The sequence below is a fragment of the Phyllopteryx taeniolatus genome, chromosome 1 (assembly GCF_024500385.1).
Source record: "Phyllopteryx taeniolatus isolate TA_2022b chromosome 1, UOR_Ptae_1.2, whole genome shotgun sequence".
Lineage (NCBI taxonomy): Eukaryota > Metazoa > Chordata > Actinopteri > Syngnathiformes > Syngnathidae > Phyllopteryx > Phyllopteryx taeniolatus.
Genome location: NC_084502.1, coordinates 2069792 through 2094495, shown reverse-complemented (window position 1 = coordinate 2094495; position 24704 = coordinate 2069792). Strand labels below are relative to the sequence as shown.

The window sequence follows — 24704 nt, the reverse complement described above, 5'->3', positions numbered from 1 at the left end:
TGTTTGTTCCATCCAAATATGAATTGTTTGGTTGCAAATTGTTTGTGAAATTTTTTATTGCCTCATCAAAATGCTCTTAAAAATGAGTTGGAATGCATTAAAATGCCTCAGACTGGACGGTTTCTCCAGAAAGCTTGGGGCAATTAACACACGAGATGTTGTTTTGGTAGCCAGTGCGGCTGTTACGGAAACAGTGAGGGCAGAGCGTCTGCCTGAAATAACACAGTGGTTTAAGCTGTCAGCACTCTTGAAAAATCACACAGGCACTTTGGAAATTTACTTGAACACATCCTGAACTTTGTCAAGATGGGTTTATCGCTAAGGACGGGTTGTTAGGATACTTGTAACAGGTGATTTGTATAAAAGATAAATTATAAATCATGGCGACTGGTTAGCACATCCGCCTTATAGTCCTGAGGACCGGAGTTCAAATCCGCCTGTGTGGAGTTTGCATGTTCTTCCCGTGCCTGTGTGGGTTTCCTCAGGGTACTCCGGTTTCCTCCCACATCCCCAAAAACATGCACGGTAGGTTAATTGAAGACTCTAAATTGTCCGTCGGTGTGAATGTGAGTGCGAATGGTTGTTTGTTTCTGTGTGCCCTGCAATTGGCTGGCGACCAGTTCAGGGTGTACCCCGCGTCTTGCCCGAAGATTGCTGGGAAAGGCTCCGGCATGCCCGCGACCCGAGTGAGGATAAGCGGAACGGTAGATGAATGAATGTTTACTTTCACACTTGTGAAAATAGTCTTGCTATTGTCAGATGGCACCCTACTCAGGCAAAGGAATCAAGAGTCTAGATTTAGCATGTTGATGAAAGGTGACCAACTATCTACGTGTATGTGTAATTGATTTTTTCGTTCTGCTGATATTTTTTCTAACGCAATATATATTCTATGATGAGATTTAGCCACTGATTGATTTTAATAGCTTGTTTGTTTTTCCAGTTTAATGGAATTGTTTTCTTCGCAGTAGCTAACACGACAAGTAATGATTGTGAGTATTTGTTAGGGAGGTCGCCAAGTATGCACAATCTTCGGGAAAGTGGAATCCTGCAGTTTAAAATATACAAGAGTGTTTTTGTGTAACCGAAGACCAAAAGCATTGAATTGGTGTACATTTCCATATAGCATGAAAATAGGTGTTTGGGTTATTTTTGGTGCATTGCACGCATATATTAGATGGAGAGAAGCCCATTTTATGCATAGTGTACTGAGTAAAGTTTGTTCTGTGGAGCACTCTATATTGTATAAGCCTTTCATTTAATGACACTGTCCATCCATCCATCCATTTCCTAGCCCTCATCCTGTTCAGGGTGACCAGAAAACGGGAAAACGTTCAGGCTGACAACCAATCACGATCATGTGCACACCTACGCTCGCTGAGCGGCAATCACCTCCACGCTTGCTGCTCAAAAGTCATTCGGTGACTGTGCGTTTTAAAATTGGCAGACACATGGCCCTCCTCCGAAGCCTCTCAGTTGGTATCTGACTGATAGCATTCATGTGAAAGATCCAAAACTTGAACTTTTTGATTCAAGATGTGCAGAGAATTGTAAGATCTCATTTTCTCTCTATACACGAGCCTTCCACCCCTGTCGCATGGAAGCAAAGGAAAAACTGCAATTCAGCTTCAAAGGAAACCTAAGCTGGTCATGAATAATCATAGACATCTTTGTCTGCACTGGAAAACTGTTCATCTGTCTTCCATTCAGCCACCAATTTGTGTTTGTGTTTACTGCAGCAGAGCTTTGAAGAATCGACCTAAAGTGATTATAAAAACAGTTCAATATACAAATATTTTGACGAAAAAGTAAGCTATTCCATGTGCAATATAACAGGTAGGATATTTTGGTTATGGATATTTTGACCCCAATGTTTCACCAACGACACCAAAAATAGTCGACATCGGCAGTAAATTAGCATATGATCGCCAGGGCTTGCTGAAATTACGATCATCCAGTGACATTGAGTTCGGAACTGCGACGCTCGTGACCGTTCACGTCCTTCGGGGCACCGCTCTCGGCAAGACCCGGCGGCCGACGGTTTGGCCGCATGCGGAAGTACGGTTGTCGTGGTGGGCTAACAGATAATATAAAAGCTAACCGCTGCATAACGCCACTCCTATCCATCTTCCTCTGCAACGTTCGCTCACTGGACAATAAATTAGATCATCTACAAATGGAATTAACATCAAAACACGTAACGCCCCCCCCCTTCGTTCGACGGGGCTAGCTCGAGCGCGCATCAGCTAATGACGCGGGTCAGGCGGCTTCGCTCGGCAGCAACACGCCCCGCAGACCCTGCCGCTCTTTGCCCAGCCACAAATTGAAATATCTTCAACATTAACATGAATGATTGCTCTTTCTTATTTTGTTTAAAATAAAAAAGGAGTATTGATTGCACAATAAGAAGTTGTTTGTATTTACACATCCATTTATACATATCATATATCAATCTCATTATACCTGTGTATAGTGACAATAAAAAGGCATTCTATCATCGGACCAATTTAATCTAAAACACAATTCTATACAATATACATAAGTAGGGGGTCCCCGATCCAGGTTTCCATCAGTTTGGGGATCCCTGGTTTGGAACTTATTAAAGATCCTTGATAAAAGCCATTAAAAAATGATATCAGTTATCGGTATTAGTATCGGTTTGGAGACGCAGCAAGTTAGCAGTCACCAGTCTAAAAAATAGTTATCGTGCATCCCTAATATTTTCTTTTTTATTTTACTGAGAAACCCTCAAGGGAATTCACATCACACTCAACTGTATATGTTTGCTGCATGTCTCACGGAAAACCAGACCTGATATACAACTGCAATGAACGAGTCAGTCCCCCTTTGCAGCTGTAAACTGTAGACTTTAACAAGATTTCAGAGTGTGTCACTTATGTGGGGCGAGAAGGTGTGGCTAGCTCTCTCTAAAGGTCGTTTCGATTGGTTTGAGGTCAGGTCTTTTTCAGATTTTTCCACACCAAACTCATGCAATGATGGCTTTGTGGACTTTGACAGTGGCCTTCCCCAAACTGCTCCCACAAAGTTGGAAGTAAAAAAAATATGATCAAGTGATAGAAAATTGTGCCAACCATTTGCTTATGTGTTTTGCTTTGAGTTTTTGTGTGCAAACACAATCTGTGGACCAGGTCCAGGAGCTCTGGATGTCAGTAGGCTGAGAAGTCATGTACAGTAAGCATAAAATCTACAGCAACTTTCGCTTTCCGCTTCCGCTGGCAACTCATTAAAAAGAAGAGAAACAAAACTTTTTTTTTCATTTTCTCTTCCTGACTTATGACTTGGTGTAAGTTTTGGATACGTGTCCTTATTCAACATAACTAACTAACTAACTAACTAACTATGTAACCCTAATTTACCTTTTTTTTTTTTTTAAAAAATGAATTTGGTCCTTACTTCTTAAAATATATTAAACAGGTCGGGAGTGGTTGGAGGAGGCTTTTAGTTTGAGGATGTGAAGTAAATTTGGGTCCCGAGTGACATTCCTCTCCTGTCAAAGCCAAAAAGGAATTCCCTGGTACGAGTGGCAGTCGTGAGGTCTCGCTTCCGCACACGCGCTTGGATACGCGCAGATAGGAACACATACGTACCGTCTACCTGTCAGGGTATAAACAATGACGGTGGGCACAATTTCTGCAGCTTGGCCCCACCCTGACAAGCGCGAGGGGGGAACCACTACAGCGTATTTGGGATCGGACATCGGAGCTCATCACAATCTGCGAGCCCTTCCAGGGTTTTGTAACATGAGCAGAGACGCGGAGCGATAGAAAGAGAGGGGGAGAGACAGACAGATAGAAAAAAGGGGTGAGAGAAAGAAGGTAACCTGATGTCTCAGGGGGGTTTCGGAACACTAAGCTGCCTCCAATTGAAGTTTGGAGAAGCCACTTTTCTCCCAGTCCTCTCGTAACCACTCTCTATTTTGTCCATTTGCACTCTCGTTGTCCTAATTTGGAATTCCAGAAAACTTTAAATTCATCAGCCTGCCCAATTTTTACGAGTTACTAAGTAATTAGTATGCTTCATGTGTTTGAGGTGAGATTGTTATTATTCCCCCCCCCCCCCCCCTCCCATCAGCGGAAGGTTCGTGCTGGCCTCAATGTCCACTCGGAGTCTCCACTTTCGCTCAATAACAGGTGTAAAGCCAACCCTGCTTTGGCTTTTGACTCTTCAATATTCACACCACGCATGCTTAAATTTAAATAGAAAACTCACCACTGCGAGTGCTCCTTCTCCTTCTCTCCCAAGTAAGTGAAAACTTCCAGTGAAAGTTATTGTTATATTCCACCACACTCTCCTCCCAAAATCATCCAAAAGTCAGATCCTGCTCCTGATTTTAAAGCTGTGCATCCAGGTCTGGGGCCATTCACTTGTGTGTGTGTGTGAGTGTGTGTGTGTGTGTGTGTGTGTGCGTGTGTGCGTGTGTATGTATGTGTGTGTATGTATGTATGTGTGTGTGTGTGTGTGTGTGTGTGTGTCTCTCTCTCTCCCACACTCTTTGGAAAATGGATTGTTCTAAAACTTTAGTAACAGGAGTCTCAAAACTGCTCCCTCCCTCCTGGTGATCCTCACTGCAGGTCCTAGTGCCGACTGCTCCAATGTGCGGCCACAAGGAGCGGGGGAAATGCAGTGGCGAGAAGTATCAACAAAATGTACAAAATGTCCAAATGTCCAAAAATGCAAAACACTTTTTAAAACTGTGCGTGAAAACAACATTACAAATTAAGTCATTGAGTAAAATGCACATTTACAAAAGTAAAAATCACACACCCAAAAAAAAAAAACACACACACACATTTGTAAAAAGCTAATCTAGCTAACAGAAAGGAAAGTGATTTCCCAAAACCAATGAAAACATTTTTTATGATATGTTTTAACGCCCAACACTATCCCATTCCCACCTTCCCATTTACACAACACATCAATTACATGAACAATGGTGCTGATTTCAATATTAATGCATTGCTTCGGTGGCATGTTTATATTTATGGAAACCGGTTTCAGCTTGCTCTCCATTCCTTCCGAGCAGAGAGGAAATCAAAGGGCAGGAAAATGATGGTGTCTCCTGCACCATTTTTACATTTGCATGCAGTGAATGCTAGGATTTTCAGTGAGGTTGCGAGTGCACTGTACGACGCGAAAACACAAACAGAGCAGCAAACTCGTTGACGGCAAATAGGAAACGGAAAGCGATGCAATCTCTGACATCAGCCACACCCGGCATTCACTTTTGAGCCTCGAGGCTCTGCTGTACACAACAGTGACATTTCTTTCTCGTTTTTGCATCTTTCTTTTTCCGTCTCCTCTCTGTTGCTTCCAAGCGTCGCCGCGTCCTGCGGCTTCTCTTTGACCTGAACCGTATCGCTGTCAGAGCCCTCGGCGCTGACAGAGCAGGCAGTCATCCCGCCCCTTTTCTCTGACAGATAGAAACATTAGAGAAAGGAAGGATTGTGTGTCAGTTGCACCCCTTGAGAGTGAAGAATTCCTTCAATCTCACTTGATATGTGGACGCTGTTTTGGTGTTAATGAGAACACTTTATTGGGTGCAAACTAACTTGCGAGGGGTCTCTCGCTCTCTATCTCTCTTACTTTATGTCAAGAATGTTAACCCACACATCTGAGTTCAAACCTGAGAGAGCATTTGCCTAATGCGGCTGTGTGGGCCCAAGCTCGTGTCTCTGTCAGGTTTGCCTAGGCCCTTGTTATTGCGACCGGGGCTGAAAGGGGAAACCCCCAGACGGCGGACTTTGCCCTCGCTCTCGACTCCGAGGTTGTTTCGGGGTGATAAATGCTGCGGAGGGGCTGAAAATGCTCAGATTTCACACTTTGTGGCAGCGAGACCGCGTCAGCGATAGACGTGCGCACATTTTCTTTCTTTTTTTTTAAACCTTAAGCTAATTGAGGTTTTGAAAAAAAAAAAAAAAGTTCATCATTTGACCACAATTAGTTCATCTGAAAACATAAATAAACAAAACAAAACATTAATGCAGACATCAGAACTATTTGCAATAGTGCTTGTTCCAGAAAATGTGCAATTAATCCTTATTATAGTGCATGTGCATGCATGCGTACGCAGTAATAATTGGTATGAGTCATAATCAATTTACAGCTCTATAAATTCCAGAAAATTCCTGCAAGGACTTTGTAACTTGTTCCCAGTGTGCCCATACTCTGCAAAGCTGTGCTTGAATTAAAGGCACATCATTTTCATATTCATAATGTGAAACAATATATCATACTTTATGAGCAGTAAGCATCGGGCACTGCAGCTGGAACGTCTTTGGAAATATATTGCTTGATTCCAAGTTGGAATACCTCCGGTTTCCTTTATAAATGTTTCTCAACAGGTTAATCGAAGGTTTAGTGTGCCCCACTAAAACCTGAGGAGAACTCAAGTTACTACAGACCACCATGCAGCTTTCGTGCTGCCCGGTGGACGAGTCAGTCCGAGTCAAAGACAGTGGAGAAGCGTTACTTTCACGTAAGGCTAGAAAATGTGTGTTTTGTCATTTTCCTGGTGGGTTTGTGGCAAAATAATGATGAGAATACATTCCATTATCAGAATCAGAATCATCTTTATTTGCCAAGTATGTCCAAAAAAAAACACACAAGGAATTTGTCTCCGGTAGTTGGAGCCGCTCTAGTACGACAACCGACAGTCAATTGACAGAGAACACTTTGGAGACATAAAGACATTGAGAAAAACAGTCACCGGTACAAATTATTATTATTATTATTATTTTTTGACAATTGTGCAAAAAGATGCAAGTCCTCTAGCACTTAGAGCAGTTTGAATGACTAATATAGCAATAGTCCGGTGCAATGAACATTGTGCAAAGGGCGCCGAGACTTCAAGGAGTGTATGCGGTTTAAAGTGACGAGTAGCGCGATAATCTGGGACAATGTTGATTGTGCAAATGTTGCAGATACTCCTCAGTCAGTGTGAAGAGACAGGGATGTGGAGGGTCCGAGAGGATTTTGCACGCTCTTGTCTTAGTTCTGGCAGCGTGCAAGTCCTCAAGGGTGGGTAGGGGGGTATCGACAATCCTTTCAGCCGTTTTGATTGTCCGTTGCAGTCGGAGTTTGTCCTTTTTTGGAGCAGCACCAAACCAGACTGTGATGGAAGAACACGGGACTGATTCGATGACCGCTGTGTAGAATTGCAACAACAGCTCCCGTGGCATGTGCGTTTCCGGAATGTGGAGGGAAGCCGAAGAACCCAGAGAATCGTGACGCGAGCACGGGGGCAACATGCAAACATCACGCAGGACGACCCGAGTGAGGGAGGCAGACGAGCAAACAACATGCAAACTCCACTGGGCTTCCTGATTGCCAAATCGAATTTCCATTTTAAAAATCAGCATTCATCTTTACTGGTAAGTTATCACTTCTCATCAGATGATTGACTGAGGCTCTATTTGTCCTTTTGGCACCGCTAGGCAAACTGTTTAAATGTCACCTAGACTACAACTACCCGTGTGACATCCTGCACATTGTTGAGTTGCCGGACTTGTCCTCCTACACCCTCGTTGTGGCCTCGCGCTGACGTATCTGGAAGCCTCTTCACTCATTGACTCCACTGTACCCTTCCTCCCACGGGTTCTCTTTGCAGAATCCCGCTATTGTCCCGCCAAGGACGGCCGGTGGCGTGCACACGCTAGCGCCGAGCCCCGCACGCTCTCTCGTTCACCTCGTGCAGTACGCGCTACAGCAGACACGCCGCAGTCAAATACCTGAACGAGAAAACTGTAAACACTCACAGCGAATAATCACAGAATAAGAAACTGTAAATCACCCATAACATTTTTTCTAAATTATTTATTACTTCATTTTTATGGAACAACAAGTATTCAGTGTACAACTTAAATTTACTTCATGTCCCGTAATACCTCAACACACAGCCATTAATGTCTAAAGTGCTGGAACCAAAAGTGAGCTCAGCCCTGTAAGAAATTGTCTACATTGTGGCCAACATTATTTTGAAGCGCCACCGTTCCCCTTCTTTGGCGCGGAGTTCAGTAGAGCTTCACAGGTTTCCACGTTGCCGCTGGATTTTAGAGACCTTGTGCTCCTCCACCTTCCATTTTAGGATGCCTTACAAATGCTCAATAGGGTTTAGTTCTGGAGAGAGACTCGACCAGTCCATCACATTTACCCGAAGCTCCTTTGGCAAGGCATTTGTCGTTTTTGTCGTTTTTTGAGTTGCCATGCTGGAATAGCGCCCTGTGGCCCAGTTTCCGAAGCGAGGGGCTCAAGCACTGTTTCAATGGGCCGCAATAGATTGGCATTGACGCTTCCCTCAGTGAACTGCAGCTACGGCCACTGCAGCCTCAGACGATGCTGAAGAAGATGGAAAATGAATGGAAAGTAAAAAATAATAAAAGATAAGTATATATGTCAGTTTAAAGCAAAAACATCTGGCACTGCAGCTCCAACTCAAATCCTCTCGGAAAGAGCAACTTTAAAGACAACTTCCACAAATGACTAATGGCTACACATGTGCTAGATTAAATATAGGATGGCTTAGGTTTGCAGCAGTTTAAGTAGGATTGAAATGTGGCTGAAAATGTATGTTCGTGGGAGAACAACTCTTTATCATGAATTTGAAATACTAATATATATTTGCTCCATCAAAACTACATGTGTTTTCTTTCTGGGTCATTGTAAGCAATACTATTTTAGAGCTATTTAAACACATCTTTTAAGACCCGCCCGTTGTGCATTATGGCCAAACCTATGGAAGTTTAATGTCCAAATTGCCTGTCAAAAAAAACAAAAAAACAGCTCGTTTCATAGCCTCTGGTCCATAGAGGCAACTGATCAAAGACAATTCCAGTTACATGAGCGCCAGTCCATGACACCCGAGGACTTTCTGCAAAAAAAAAAAAAAAAATACCAACGTGTTGTAAGTGGAAAATAACTTGGCTCGTGTTCTTACAAACTCTCGTTTTCACGTCCCCCCCGCTCTACACTCCCCTTTGTCTCCATGGACTAAATTTGAGCCCTAAGGTCTCAACAGCTACCATTATTGACTCACATCCTTCTTTCTTAGCGCCCATGTGAGAACACACCCTCTCGTGTCATCATGCTGCACTAGTAATCACGTCTTCTCCGTCATTCATATTGCTTGTTCTCATTCGGCTCATAGGAAACGGTGGCCTTTCACATCTTATTTCAGGCTACGTTAGACTGCTGCATGTAAAGAACAAACGAATACAACTTAAATTAACATTAATTGGCCTGCTGTGCACCACCTACCATATTAAAAGGAGTACGCTTTCACTGATAGTTTGATATACTGCAGTGGGTGTTTGCTTTTTGACTTTGGTGCATTGTTTAGGTAGACATGCTTGTTGCAGTGAATTGCGGTGATATTAGCCTTGTATTAACCGACGCAATCTGTCCATTTACGGTGTAGTTGTATTGTCAGACATACAATCGTTCAAGCTTTTGAAAAAGGCTCCATTTGATTCCCCCAATGGATGTTTGTGACCCATGTCCGAACTGGGCCACACGGGAGCAGAAGTTCAGAATTGTGCCACAGATGAGCCACCGCTGGCCCATTTCCAGCAATCAAGTGACTTTTACAGTTTTCGCTGAAAGGGTTGTAGCATGGGCCAAGGGACAAGAGCTTGTCAAATTTCATGACAGATCCATAAATATCCTGCTTTTTATACATGCGCTTTGTCTGAAATGTGGCTTTCTTTGGATGTTAAACATTCCTGCTTGGGCTGAGTGAGGCGTGGGATTATGGGTGAAATATAACGGGTGAGAGGGAGCGATGAGAGCAGTGGAATCACTTGCGAGGGGAGAGTTAAAAGAGACACCTGGGGCTTGAACAAAGCAGCAGCTGGTGAGGCTTTACTTCTCGCAAGTCTTTGTCCAGGGTTCAACTGCGTCTGTCGATGAACTCTTGCATATACAATCACACCTGGGAATTCACTTGCGCACATGCATGCACACTCTTGCCTCCTCGTGTTGGTATAAAAAGGGACGATCGAATGCCTAACGGATTCAAACTGAGATAGTTTATCAGTGTGAAGAGCTGACCACACATTCGCTTTTTATAGCACAATCAACTCCACAGTTTCAGATTGAAATTCTTGCGCTGACTGCATTTCCAGCTCTGACAAATCTGAAAATTTCCCACCAAGACCGAGTGAAAGCTGTGTGGGAATGCCGTGGTTTAATAACCGTCAACTCGTAGTATCTGGTCCGCTCGACCAATGATCTTTTCACTCTAACACCGGGGATTGCTAATCATCTTTAGTTAAAACGCTTTAGGATGTTTCCTAATCTCCGGTCTATGTCAGGTCTTCCTGAATAACTTGATCATCATTGTGTTTGTCGTAGACATGAAGATTTGCAATTCAAGTAGAGGACAGACAATCTGATCAACCAAATACACATTTGATTACTTTGGTCAAAAATTATTTTCACTGACTGTCAGTTGTCATCAGAATCAGAATCAGAATCATCTTTATTTGCCAAGTATGTCGAAAAAACACACAAGGAATTTGTCTCCGGTAGTTGGAGCTGCTCTAGTATGACAAGAGACAGTCAATTAACAGAGAACACTTTTCAGACATAAAGACATTGACAAAAACAGTCACTGAGCAAGAAAGGGTTGCTAGTTATCTGGTAATGCCGATACATTATTTTTTTTTTTGACAATTGTGCAAAAAGATGCAGAGTCCTCTAGCACTTAGAGCAGTTCGAATGACTAATATTGCAATAGTCCGGTGCAATGACCATTGTGCAAAGGGTGCTGAGACTTCAAGCGAGTAGTGCGATAATCTGGGACAATGTTGATTGTGCAAACGTTGCAGATACTCCTCAATCAGTGTGAAAATGGAGCAGATGCTACTCTGGCATGAGTGGCCAGTATTGGTCAACAACAGATATGCAAATAGTCCACCGTGACGAGACTACTACAGTGAGTGCACAAGTAATATATAATTGGCCACACAGAAATGTGACAACGAACTCAAGTCAAAAAATTGCCATCATGTTGTAATGGAATTGTCGGTTAGGTGTTTAAGAAGTTGATTGCAAGAGGGAAGAAGCTGTTGGAATGTCTGCTAGTTCTAGTTGGCATTGATCGGTAGCGCCTACCTGAGGGTAGGAGCTGGAAGAGCTGGTGACCGGGATGTGGAGGGTCCGAGAGGATTTTGCACGCTCTTGTCTTAGTTCTGGCAGCGTGCAAGTCCTCAAGGGTGGTTAGGGGGGTATCGACAATCCTTTCAGCCGTTTTGATTGTCCGTTGCAGTCGGAGTTTGTCCTTTTTTGAAGCAGCACCAAACCAGACTGTGATGGAAGAACACAGGACTGATTCCATGACCGCTGTGTAAAACTGCCTCAGCAGCTCCTGTGGCAGGCCGTGCTTTCTCAGAAGCCGCAGGAAGTACATCCTCTGCTGGGCCTTTTTGAGGATGGAGGTGATGTTGGTCGCCCACTTCAGGTCCTGAGAGGCTGTAATTCCCAGGAACTTGAAGGTCTCGACGGTTGTGGCGAAGGATGCCTCCTGAAGTCCACGATCATCGCTAAAGTCTTGAGGGTGTTCAGCTCCAGGTTGTGTCGGCCGCACCGCAGCTCCAGCCGCTCCACTTCCTGTCGATATATGCAGACTCGTCACCGTCCTTGATGAAGCCGATGACAGTAGTGTCATCTGCAATCTTCAGGAGTTTGACAGCCAGGTGAGCTGAGGTGCAGTCGTTCGTGTAGAGAGAGAAGTGCATCGGAGAGAGGACACAACCTTGGGGCGCCCCAGTGCTGATGCTGCGTGTGGATGAGGTGGCCTCCCCCAGCCTCACCTGCTGTGTCCTACCCGTCAGAAAGCTGTAAATCCACTGGCAGATGGCAGGTGAGACGCTGAGCTGGAGAAGCTTGGATGAAAGCAGTTCAGGGATGATGGTGTTGAACGCTGAGCTGAAGTCCACGAACAAGATCCTCGCGTAGGTCCCTGCACTATCGAGGTGTTCTAGGATGCAGTCCCATGTTGACTGCAGTCCCATGTTGACTGCATCATCCGCAGACCTGTTCGCTCGGTAGGCAAACTGCAGGGGGTCCAGCTGGGGACCTGTGACACTCTTGATGTGGTCCAGCACGAGACGTTCAAATAACTTCATGACTACAGATGTCAAGGTGACAGGCCTGTAGTCATTTAGACCTGAGATTGTAGGTTTCTTGGGGACTGGAATGATGGTGGAGCATTTGAAACAGGATGGTACTTCGCACAGTTCCAGAGAGAGATCTATTGAATATCTGTGTAAAGACTGGAGCGAGCTGGTCCGCACAGACTTTGAGGCAGGATGGGGACATATGGTCTGGGTCTGCCGCTTTGTTAATCTTTTGTTGTTTGAAGATTCGTCTCACATCCTGTTCCCGGATGGTTAACGCAGAAGTTGGTGGTGTGATAGGGGTCGGTGGTGCGGCTGGGCGGGTGTGGGGTGTGAAAGTGTCCTTTTCAAATCTGCAGTAGAAGGTATTCAAGTCGTTGGCGAGTGTGCTATTGTTCTCAGCTTGGGGGGATCGTCGCTTATAATTTGTCAGCGATTGGAAAGCATGCCAGACTGACTTCGAGTTGGTAGCGCAAAACTGTTTTTCCAACTTTGCTGCATAGTTCCTCTTTGCAACGTTAATTTCTTTAGTCAGCAGGTTTCTAGCGCGATTATATAGGGCCCTCTCCCCGCTTTGATACGCGCCCTCCTTAGCTTGGCGAAGCTGCTTAAGTTTGGCAGTGAACCATGACATGTTGAATGTGCGAAATGACTTTGTTTGTACAGAAACCTCTTCACAGAAACTGATAGAGGATGTGACAGTGTCCGTATATTCATCCAGGCTGCCAGCTGAATTTTCAAAGACACTCCAGTCTGTGCAGTCTAAACAGCTTTGAAGTTCCATCTTTGCTTCATTGGTCCACTGTTTTCACTGTAGGCTTCGCGCATTTAAGTTCTTGCCTGTACGTCGGTATTAAGTGAATTAAGCAGTGATCAGACGAGCCAGCCCAGGGCTGCACGAGGTATAGCACGGTATGCGTTTTTTAGCGTAGTATAGCAGTGGTCTAAAATGTTATTTTACCTGGTAGGAAAGTCGATGTGCTGCTTGTATTTAGGGACTTCATGGTTGAGTTTAGCTTTGTTAAAGTCCCTGAGAATAATGAGGGGTGAGTCCAGGTGTTTTTTTTCAATGTCGTTGACTCATTATCATTTTATTGCTCATCAAGCATTCATTTTGGCTTTATTAAATCAATGTCCCCTATATTGTTTATTATCAGTTTATATGGACAGTATATGTTGATGCAATGATAATACCGGATTTATTGTAGCCTTTGGGATCTGAAGGAGGAAGACCGTTTCTGATTTGGACATCAAAATTGAAAAGTTTGGGAAATGCTGACATAATGAATCAAATGGCTTATGCAGGGGGAAAAGCGATGAATGAAGATCCACTCATCCGAGCATTTATAGAGAGAAAAAAGCATTATCAAAAGGTTTTACGGGCTTTTAGGCTCGTTCTTTTGTCCTGAGCTGTCCTTTAGTGTGCTTAGACTAAAGTAGATCAATGTCAGAGTGAGTATGCGCAAAGGGATTAGATAGAAAATATCAACATCACATACAACACGTCATGAAAATGAGCGCAGCCTCTTGTTCTTGCTGCCACCAGGAGACTGGACTGAAGTGCAAATAAGAGCCAATGAATTCACACACAGGCACTTTGACACATGAGGGCTGAGATGGCGGAATTTGTGCAAGCCCATATTTGACATTTGTTTGGCCTTAACCAAAACACAAAGTTTACTGGAAAAGGCCTCACGGGTTGCAGTCATAAACACAGACGACATCTGTAATATTCTTTCGAATTTCTTTTAACTCAGCACTGCAGATGCACATGTTGCCCGCGCTTGAGGAACATGCACTCACAATTACTCTGGAGAGTCTCACAGTAACCAATTTTTTTTGTCAATAATTTTGGCAGTGTGACAAACGCATACAGTAGAAATGATCAACTTATATCACACTGATACATTGCTGCAAAATAATTCATCTCAGTTACTCCTGTTTGCGTGCGTGCGTGCGCCTGGTTGTTATTGCTATATGACTGATGGCACCACAGTTCTGGCCTTAGAAAATCTTGTTAGCAGTTTTCAAACTGCAAACTACCCCTTTTAAGGGAACATCCTCCCCAAGTAATTAAAAAAAAAAAAAAAAAAAAAACATGCTGTAGACCTTCTCTCTAAGCATATAGAACTAACTTACTGTAAAAATAGAAAGACATTTATTTACCAGAAACAATTCATGGAAGATTTTGTAAAAGTGTACCAGGCGTAGTAATCCTGTTACATGCCCGACAATAATCAAACCTTTATATTTTATACCCGTTCATTCCTAATGCAGGTGGAACAAGGGCAATTTTCCCATGATGACTTTTTCCCCTCGCACTGTTTTATGACTTCTACTTTACAAGCGTATTCACATGCAGTCAGGAGCACTTACCACCCACAGACATTACGTCAGTTGCCATCCATCGGTTTATGAGGAATGTCTTTGTCAGCTGTTTGCAAAACGTTGTCTGTTCAATTAGACAAATGTGTTTGTGTTCACAAAAATAAAGCACAGTGGAACTTTGACTTACGAGGGCCCCACCTTCACGAGCGTTCGTGTTACGTTTTCGTCTTTGCCTTGCGAGGCAGATAGTGTAATAACCGGCCAATCAGATTCCAGCTCCTGACATTACTCAATAGGCCGCACTCCTTAAAGGCACAAATCCGACACAGGAATAATTACACTTTATGAAACCAGTTTATTTCTTTACATTATACATAGTGTGTTTAACAATGCTATTTTACTTTATTTAAAACGTAGCCAACAACTTATATCTATATTTTTTTTAATAATATAATTAATAATAATATTCAAGGAGTCAAGGAGTTGAATTATCACACAAACACACATCATATGGCACAAAATGTGACACTCAAGGTCCCAGATTAACCCAATAAGTCTCAAGACTTGCGAAATACAAAGAGAATAAGAAAATAAGAACAATTTGGAAAACAAAGCAATTTGGATGCAGCAAAAACACAAATGACACAGGCTTCAATTGTACATAAAATTTATATGATATTTCCATGGTCCTTTGTACTTGAAAAGAATAAAGTGTTCCTCCAATGGGAAAAAATTGATTTGCTGTAGTAAATTGAGTTGGGAGATTGGTCACCGAATGAATTAAACTTGCAAGTCAAGGTAGCATTGTATATACTGTAATACAAGAAAATAACAATGTTTAAATACAGTCGTGTGCAGTCACCAGCTCGCTTCAGAGCAGAACTCTGTTCTTGGACTTTGGCAATGTTCATATAAAGCAAAACATGAAGGACATTTCAGGTGTTTTGAAGAGGAAGTACCATAAATGCAAAACAAATTCTCCACTATTCTATACATGCATTGAATTATTACATCAGCTTGAATTCTAGAGTTGCTGAAGAGTCTGCAACAGTTGAATGAAACACTTCTAAAATTAGAGCGATAAGGCAATAACCAGAGTATAGCTTAAAAACCTCCTAATTGATTTTTAAAAATGTTCTCCAAGAAGCCGTATTTTACTTATGAGGGCTGAAAGTAGCAGTTGTTTCCTCTCCCACAAAGCTTCGTCACATCTTGGCCTTCAGGTGGCTGGGGCCATTCGTACAGCATATACACACACGCATGCATCATCCACTAGTACCCTTATAGCAGTGTGCAGGGCAGAAAAGTTCAGGAAATGCAGCTCTCTGAGAGAAAATGTATATGTTGTCATCGACCGAACATAAAGTCAACAACAAAACAAAACAAGACCAGGGAACTGAACTAAATGCAAGCAAACGGGGGAGACAACGAGGCATAGCTGGCCAAGACACGAGTGGCTGGAGGGAGCTGATTGGTAGACGCAAGGAACAGGCCTAACAGGTGGAAATGAAAAAAAAATCAATAAAAGCCTACTAGAACATCTGAAATCAACTTTAGGTTAATGGGAGGCACTTTAAACGTTGGCAAGTATGTGCTGACATTTAAGATGAATTTGAATGGTGTTGGTTGCACGCTCGTGCAACAATATTATTTTTGTCATTCCCTTCTCGAAAAGATTACAAAAAAAATTGAGTTGTACAGATTACAGGTCACATTAACAGTGGAACAAGTTTTGAAATGATTTACCTCGGTCTGATTTTCTTAACGTCACAAAAATATATAATAGGGGTGTGTAGACTTTTTATATTCATTGTACCTGCAAGACCTTTTGATCACAGCTGTCTTGACAGAATTGATATCCGTGATTGTATTTCTTCTGGGTTTAACCGAAAATAAATAAAAAATTTTAAAAAAAATTATTAGGTAAAATATCAAATTAAAAAGGCATGGGCATGCTACCAATGAGCAAAAGTGAAAATTTTAAGAAGGTTGATTTGGAGTTGTTGGTAAAGTGCCTCAATTACAGCATATGCTTTAAACCTTGTGGGAACGGTTACGGGAAGACCATTTTGGGCTCCATCCAGCATGACCCAACAAGGTTGAGTTTTTGGACCACAATTGGGATAAATGTAAACCTAACCTACCTGTGGTGCGAAAGAACTTTCACCACCACCGACGGCTGGGCCTCCACCACCACCACCACCGACGGCTGATGCGGAAGCTGGCAGCGTAAAGCTATATGCAAACATTGCCAATAAAAGAAACAGGGGGCTGCCAAACCCCGCAATACTAAAGCACCGGAAATGGAGGGCGTTCCAAACCGTTAATAACTCTAAATTAATATGGGACTCAACACGTAAACCAAAAGGCATTCTTTGTGCACACTTAAATATACGAAGCATTTTAACGAAAAGTGATCAGGTCAATCACCTTCTCACTGACTCAAATATTGACTTCCTCTGCCTATCTGAGACATGGCTCCATGAATCTTCGCCCTCAGCAATACTATCTGTACCTGGTTATAAAATGTTTAGAAACGACAGACAGGGTTCTAAGGGAGGAGGTGTTATGATTTATGCCAAGGACACTTTTAATTGTAATGAAATACATGTTACAGATGAGAATGGATTAGAATTTCTTGGACTAACTGTTTCTTTGTCACAGCAAATGTCTTTTATTTTTGTAGTTATTTATAGGCCTCCCTCATCAAATGCCGCTTTCTATGAAAAGCTGGAAATGTTACTGAAACAACTCAATCTTGCAAAAGAGGTGATAATAATGGGTGACCTAAATGTTAATTGGGAAGTTAACAAAGTTAGGAAAAAATTGAAAAGGGTTATGGATGATATGGATATGACTCAGGTTATTAATGGCCCTACGAGAATTACAAACTCCACCCGAACTCAGATTGATCTAGCCTTTACTAATAGGCCAGAAAGGATCTTGAAGCCATACAATATGCTCACAGGATTGTCTGATCACAATCTTATAATGGTTTCAAGAAAATTAAATAAAAAGCGCTTCAAACCCTTGGCCACCACTGAATCCAATAGGATACCAAAACATGAACAACAAAATTTCCAAGATTCCATCCAAGAAGTAAACTGGTATGTATTACTCGCTGGTAAAAATTTAGATGAGGATTGTTCTAAATTTGCCAACAAAATACAAGAAATTATTATACAATTTACACGGATAATTAAACTAAAAGCTAGAAAGAATGGCCTGCCTTGGTTAAACACATTTATTCTGAAACTGATGAAAGAACGCGATCATTCCTTGAAGTTGTCGGTCAAATCAGGATACAATAGACAGCACTTTATCTCACTGAGAAATAGGGTAGTGAAAGAAATAAGAAAATCTAAAGCTGACTTTTTCATTACTGCTCTGAATAGTGCGAAGGGAAATTCAAAAATAACCTGGAATTATATTAAAAAACTATTGGGTGATACACAAAATAACAAAACAAAACTAATGCAAATTCAATTAAATGGAAACATCCTGACGGAACCTCAAGTGATGGCTGATGCTTTTAACTACTTCATTGAATCTGTGTCAGAAATCTCTTCTAAGTTTGCAGTAAAACAAAGGAAGGAATACCCTGCATTGTCTGCAACGCAGTTCTTTACTATTACAAATATTACTGAGACCAAAGTTATCGATTTAATTCATTCACTCAAACCATCTAAGGCAAAGGATGTTTTTGGAATGGACACGAGCATGCTCAAAGATCTAGGTTCAACTCTTGCTCCTCCTATTGCCTCAATCATTAATCTTTCAATTTCATCTGGTCACTTTCCAAAGGCCTGGAAATCTGCTATTGTTACCCCTGTCTTTAAATCCGGTGACTCAACTTCTCTGAATAACTACCGACCTATAAGCATTCTTCCGGCCATTTCCAAAGTTGCAGAAAAATGGGTGTCAGAGCAGATTGTCCATTATTTAATCAGCAGCTCCCCCTCTCTCTACGCCATGCAGTTTGGTTTCAGATCCAAGCATTCCACTGAAATGGCTACATGCCTCTTCATTGAGAAAATAAAATCTTCTCTCGACAAGGGTGGAGTTGTAGGGGCGGTGTTCTTGGACCTCAGGAAAGCTTTCGATACAGTAAATCACTCTGTTCTTCTTACCAAGCTCTCAAAATTTAACTTCTCTCGCAAAGCTGTGAGCTGGATTGAATCATATCTGCATGACCGAACACAATCTGTATCAGTTAACAACTGCAGATCAGAGTCTCTTAGGCTAACCTCTGGAGTCCCTCAGGGATCAATATTGGGCCCCCTTTTATTTAGTCTTTATATCAACGATTTGCCCACTGTTTGCTCTGAAGCAGAGTGCGTAATGTATGCAGACGACACAGTTTTCTTTGTTCATGGTCGCTCCAAAGATACTGTTGCTGCTAAACTCACTAATACAATGTCCTGTGTCACAACTTGGTTGCAGGAGTGCTGTCTACAGCTAAACGTTTCTAAAACTGCAGGCATGTATTTCACTAAAACAAATAGAGTATCACCTGACCCCGACATACTTGTTAATGGAGAAAAAATGCAAATTGTCAGCCAATACAAATATCTTGGGTTATTAATAGATTCACAGCTTTCCCTTAAAGCCCATATTGACAAATTGTGTAAAAATATCAAATTAAACCTCGCAAATTTTCGTGCAATTCGGAATGAAATGTCAACTGAAGCTGCAAAAATTTACCTGCATTCGATGATTCTTAGTCACTTTAACTATTGCATAACCAGTTGGTCCCAGGCTGGTCAGAATGCAAAAAAACCATTGGAAGTTTTGTACAAACAAGTAATTAAAGTGATGGATAAAAAACCAAGGCACTATCATCACTGTGCAATTTTTAAAAAATACAGTCTTTTAAACTGGGACAGTCTTCACATATTTGCAGATTTAAATTTGATTTATAAAGTACTGCATGATTTGGCCCCAGCTCCTCTGGCTGAGTTCATCAGCCAAAGAAACAGCTCTGAGCGTGTCACTCGAGGCTCTGTCAGAGGTGACTGTCTCATTCCTCTGCGCAGGAGCACTTTCAGTAAGTCAGCCTGGTCAGTGAGGAGCGCTGGTGAGTGGAACTCAGTACCTGAGGAGGTTAAACTGCTTACAACATACAAGGCCTTCACAAAAAAACTGAAAATGTGGCTAGTTAACACCTATAGCTGCCAACACTAAAAGACAAGTATGTTATGTTGTCTTTTTGTTATGATCAAAAAAATTATGGTTTTATTCTCTCTTAATAGTATAGTTTGATTATGTATCCTGTATTATATTGTTATGTAGATGTATTTTACTGCTTTTTTACATCATGGCCAGGGGACTACAGATGAAAACTAGCCTTCTGGCTAATTCTGGCTTTTTTAACCATGTGTACTTCATGTGTTTTATGAAATTGCATTGTCCCCTTTCAAAAATAAACTGATAAACTGACCCCGACCCCATCAAACACCTTTTTTGGACGAACCAGAATCGGTGACCCATGACCACACAAATGTTCTTTTGGGTGAATGTAGAAAGGTTCTCCCCCCCACCCACCACCAACACACACACACACACACACACACACACACACACACGCACAAGAAAAGTCTTCCCAGAAGAGTGAAAGTTTTTATAGCTACAAAGTGTCAAATTACTCCACGAGTCGTTCGTCTCATTGTAATCGTCTTCTGAAATATCAAATTAAACAGCAAGACTGGAAATGTCAACGTAAAATGTTTACAATTACTGCAAACTGAGTACGATGCCACGTGAGATGTTAGTCATGAATTCCCCAAACTAGAGGAGCGTCACAGTATTTTACAGGAGGCAAAAATGCACATTGCGTGTGCATGTGCGTGTGTGGTTGGGTGATTAGAAGTGGGCGAGCACACCCTTCCTCAATGCCAAACACTTCTCCAATCAGTGAAGGCCGCTGGAGTTAGATGGCTGCTGTCTCAGCCTCTCTAACTGAGAAAAGATGTGGCGGCTTCTGCCTTTTCTCAGCCGAGCGTTGTTCCCTTGTTCAAAGATGGAGAAATGTCATTGTTTTTTTTTTCTTTTTTTCTTTTTTGGGAGCACCACTCCTGGGTTTCAGTGTCCTTTGTCCTCGCGGTGAGGGTGGAGCCGCTCAACGTGTTACGATGAAGGCTGCAGTAAGCGTTTCCATGCTTGCTTTGTAGTCGAGATTGCTTTCAAAGTAAATACTTTAAAAAAAAAAAAACATTTATGATATAAGGCGATATTGTTCCAACCCGTAAATTCGACAGGATCAGACACGTGTGACTGTGTGTAGGAGATCGGGGGGTGGGGGGCGGCGGTCTGCGAAGCCAAGTTCTGCTGGTGTTTAGTGTTGTGGCGTGAGTGAGGGCCTCAGAGTAATAAAGATGTCTCTCCCACGCCAAACTTAAACGTCCGACTAACTTCCTGCCACTTCGGTTGGACCACGCAAGAGCACGTCAGGGCAATGCTGGTGAGTAGTGCCACACTACTGGCTGGTCAATCACTTTTTTTTGTTTTGTTTGATAGTAACAATGAATTATAATTTCAGCACTGATGTTCAGAAGCCCAGACAAAAAAGTCAAAAGCAGCCAATAAAGGGAATAGTGACCTCATTCCATTAAAAAGGTCTTCAGTGTGCATCCTGTTCTTATAAAAACGCTGCTACGACAGCATCAACCTTTTACAGTCAATCTGTGGGCCTCTTTCATAAAACGTATGCTGTCTATATATCTTATATTACAGCATAGGCATTTCGAGCCCCCTTTTTTTTTTTTTTTTTTTTTGGGAGAGCTGATGCTCCCCTAAAATTGCAGAGCTAAAAAAAAAAAGACATTACTACTCAATACCAACACACTCTTATCATTACCAATCCTCATTTTTGCTGCATTTAATCGTAGCTCATTGTTTATGTTGTTAGATACGACTTAAATGATGTGGTTTATTTTTTTTTGTTAAAGTAGGAAACGTTTCAGGTGGTCAGAGACCGCAGCACTGTCCTCTGTTTGAATTGGAATGAGAAAGGTTACTGCTGTGTCTTTCACACGTGGTAATATTAAAGCCGAGGTGCTGCTGAAGTTTTATAGATCCATTTACGCAGAGTGTCAATGACAAATTCTGAATTGCTTCAGATGTCTGGACAAACTTTGGCTCTGCAATCTCGGGCATCCGTTGCATTTTCATGGTGCTTAGCGGCTGAGGAAAAGAATATAAAGAGCGCGCTTGTTTGTGAATCATTGTTCATTTGAGTGGCTTTCTCCTTACGGGTTACGATTCTGACCAACTTCCTGTGTGTCCGCGCCCACAACCGTGGCACGCCTTCAGCGACATGGATTCTTGTCGAATGACATCACGGTGAACTAAATCGCCTAAAGCATGGTCAAGCTTGTGAATGAGCACGCTTCTCATATTTGAATGATGTCATTCAAACCAGTGGGCTTCAAATCTATGGCAGATAATCACAAACCCTCCTGACATGACAACTGGAGGACATTTTTTACTCGACTATTTTAAACAAACTGCCTCACATTGGGTGATATTGTGTTGTATACATGTTTCTACTTTACGTTTACAATAACGTGTGTCGAACGTTTGTTTGGTGCCTTGTTTTTGGGGTCTTCTCGGTCATTGTCTACATCTGCTCTCGTCGGCTCTGCTCCTCCAGCATCAGCCAATTGGCTTCCACCGCAGCACGTACAGTGACACACAGACACATCTCCAATAAACACAGACCAGAAGCACCGGAGGAAGAAAACAAGTATTTGTCTCTGTCAAAAATTATACTGTGGCCTCATTTTTACGGAGTAGTGTGTATTGGATAAACTAAAATGAGTGGTTTGTGTGTCATATTAAGAAGCTGAGGGCAAACAGTCCACTTCTTTAAGTCATATAACTTACTCAAACACACTTTTGTTTGGCAGCCACGTCTTTTGACGGAAGACAAGAGCTTGAGGGTCCTAAAATATTGGCTCAAAACACAGACAAGATACATTCACCTTTATGAGATGCAGAGAAAGTTTTGTGTACAAAGAAACATCTGGCCTCCCAGTTTGAAGGGGTCATTCAGCCTTTAGAAAATGTGGCGCATGCTCACGTTCCAGTTTATTGGAGCAATTGAGACTCAACACCAGAAAGAAAATGGTGGAGGAAGTTCCGCAAATATCAACCGGACAAAACAGTGTCTGAATGACGGATGTCCTGTTTGCATTACGTCTCATTAATGATGTCACGTGTTGCCGTTGCCACGTTTCTGCTCTGCACAATGTTGGCCAAGGGTCAGGGACAAAACGCATGTAGGCCTCGGTGAGGAAATGCTCGTCGTGCCAACAAACCCATTTCATGAGTTGTCACTGGGGGACAGGTCTGACTCGGAACTTTAAAAAAAGAGCGAGACACAAGAATCAGAACGTGTTGCATGAGACAATCTTGCTGTTTTATTTCACCCAGATATTGCTGACTGTCTTTCTGGCAGGTAAATGGAAGCCAAAGATGAAAGACAGGGACTCACTGGCTCCAACGTTACTAATTCTCAACTTCATCCTGGTACTGACAGAAAATGGGCAAACCAAACTAAAGTAATGGGTCCGTGCTGTCAAACTGTTTAAAGATCTCAGTTTAGCTGTTACAGAAACTCAAGCCTGCTGTTACTTAGAAACTGAAACTGACGTGTTTGACTGGAAGGCACGTGTCAGGGTTTGGGTTTTTGCCGTGTTGGAGGCAACAAGGTGGAGGACGAGTGCAAGGAAGCAGGGAGGCATGGCAGGAGAGCAGGAAACTCAAATCGGTTTCTCATTGCAAAAACTGACCAGACAACGAGGCACACCTGCACAAGACATGAATGGCTGGAGGAATCTGATTGGTTAGGCATAAGGGACAGGGCTGACGAGAACAGGTGGAAACAAAAACCTAACGCGCAAGACAAGACCTCGACAAAGGACACAGGGGAAAAACGTGACATGACAAAACGACAACTAAAAACACAGATCGTGACAGCACCTGCACAAAGGAAAGTGCGCTCGGACGACAACGACATATTTCCGTCCACTTTTGTCCATATTGAGCACGTCTAATGGTTTATAACAGTTTCCCAACCTGTTTTAAAGTGGAAAAATCTCACGGACCAAACAAAAATGTCACCAAAACTTTTTTTTGTTTCACCACTACAGACTGTTCAGATTTTTCTTAAACACATTTTGGTTTTATTCGTAGCATTTTTGGTCTTAACTCATCCAAAATAAAACTGATAAATATGCTTTATTTACTCATCACATGCAAGATCAGTTATCTCGTATAACTCTGCCTAAATGTTCTACTCTTTGATCCGTTACCAAGCATTATTATGAATACAGTTGATACAATAGGACATTCAACTCCGATGAGCTGTCGAGCGATCGTTACTTGTACACTCATACACTAAATGTGATAAAGTAAACACTTGAAACACATGTTATTTTCTTCCTGTACAATACTACACTTACATTCTGTATTGTGAGGACATAAGGCATCAAGTCCAAATTGCTTGGAGGTGATCAATGTGGCCAAGGAGCGGGGCAGGTCATGCTTCTCCCAGTGTTTAAATGCCTTCGTGTTATATTTGTGACGGATGTGTGTTTATGTTTGTGTGTGTTTATACGAGTGTACGAATGGGGGTTGCCCCGCAGCAAAAAGGCAAGTTGTTTAGATTAACCCTCCACAGTCGCCATCTTTGTTCCGCTGTCTGCTCCAGTCAGTGTCAGTCTGACAGTTAGACAGACAAAGAAAGTCCGAAGGAATGTTTGTGTCTTACCGTGGAAGCAGACAGCTGCTGCCGGTTACGCAGCATCGGTAGTGCGTAGATAACACGAGGTGTGGCATTTGCATTACATTCCCGAGTTACGGGGTCAGTTGTAAGATGTCTTGCCAAGACGCTGGGCATCGGCTGACCTGAAGCGATTCTGAGGCATAAAAAGGCCTCCTGCTTACAAGATTTTCTCTGTTCTGTGATGATTCACAGCAGTGTCGACTACCACTCAAGAGTTCGGAATTCTTCTGGAATTTCCATACACTTATTGGCCACGGTATTCGGCCCACCTGCACAATCTGAGTAGTATCGAGAGTAGTTTAGAATTACATCCTTTTCCTTATTAACCTCTACCGAGTGTATGCAAAAAAAATATCAAATTAAAAGTGGGTGGATAAAAATAAATGTTTTAGAAAAAAAACTTGGCCACGCGATTTGGAGTCTATAATTAGAACCATAAACGTCGATGTTGATCT

The 24704-nt window shown here is 42.4% G+C and overlaps 1 protein-coding gene across 2 annotated transcripts in view; it reads right to left on the bottom strand.

The window, feature by feature from the left end:
- ngfa (nerve growth factor a (beta polypeptide)) overlaps positions 1-4504 on the bottom strand; it is a 28200-nt gene extending 23696 nt beyond the window's left edge. For both annotated transcript variants that reach the window (XM_061795198.1, XM_061795120.1), the window contains exon 1: positions 4231-4504. The gene's annotated coding sequence lies outside the window, so the exon portion shown is untranslated. The remainder of the gene's footprint in view (positions 1-4230) is intronic.
- Between the last annotated feature and the right edge of the window lie 20200 nt (positions 4505-24704).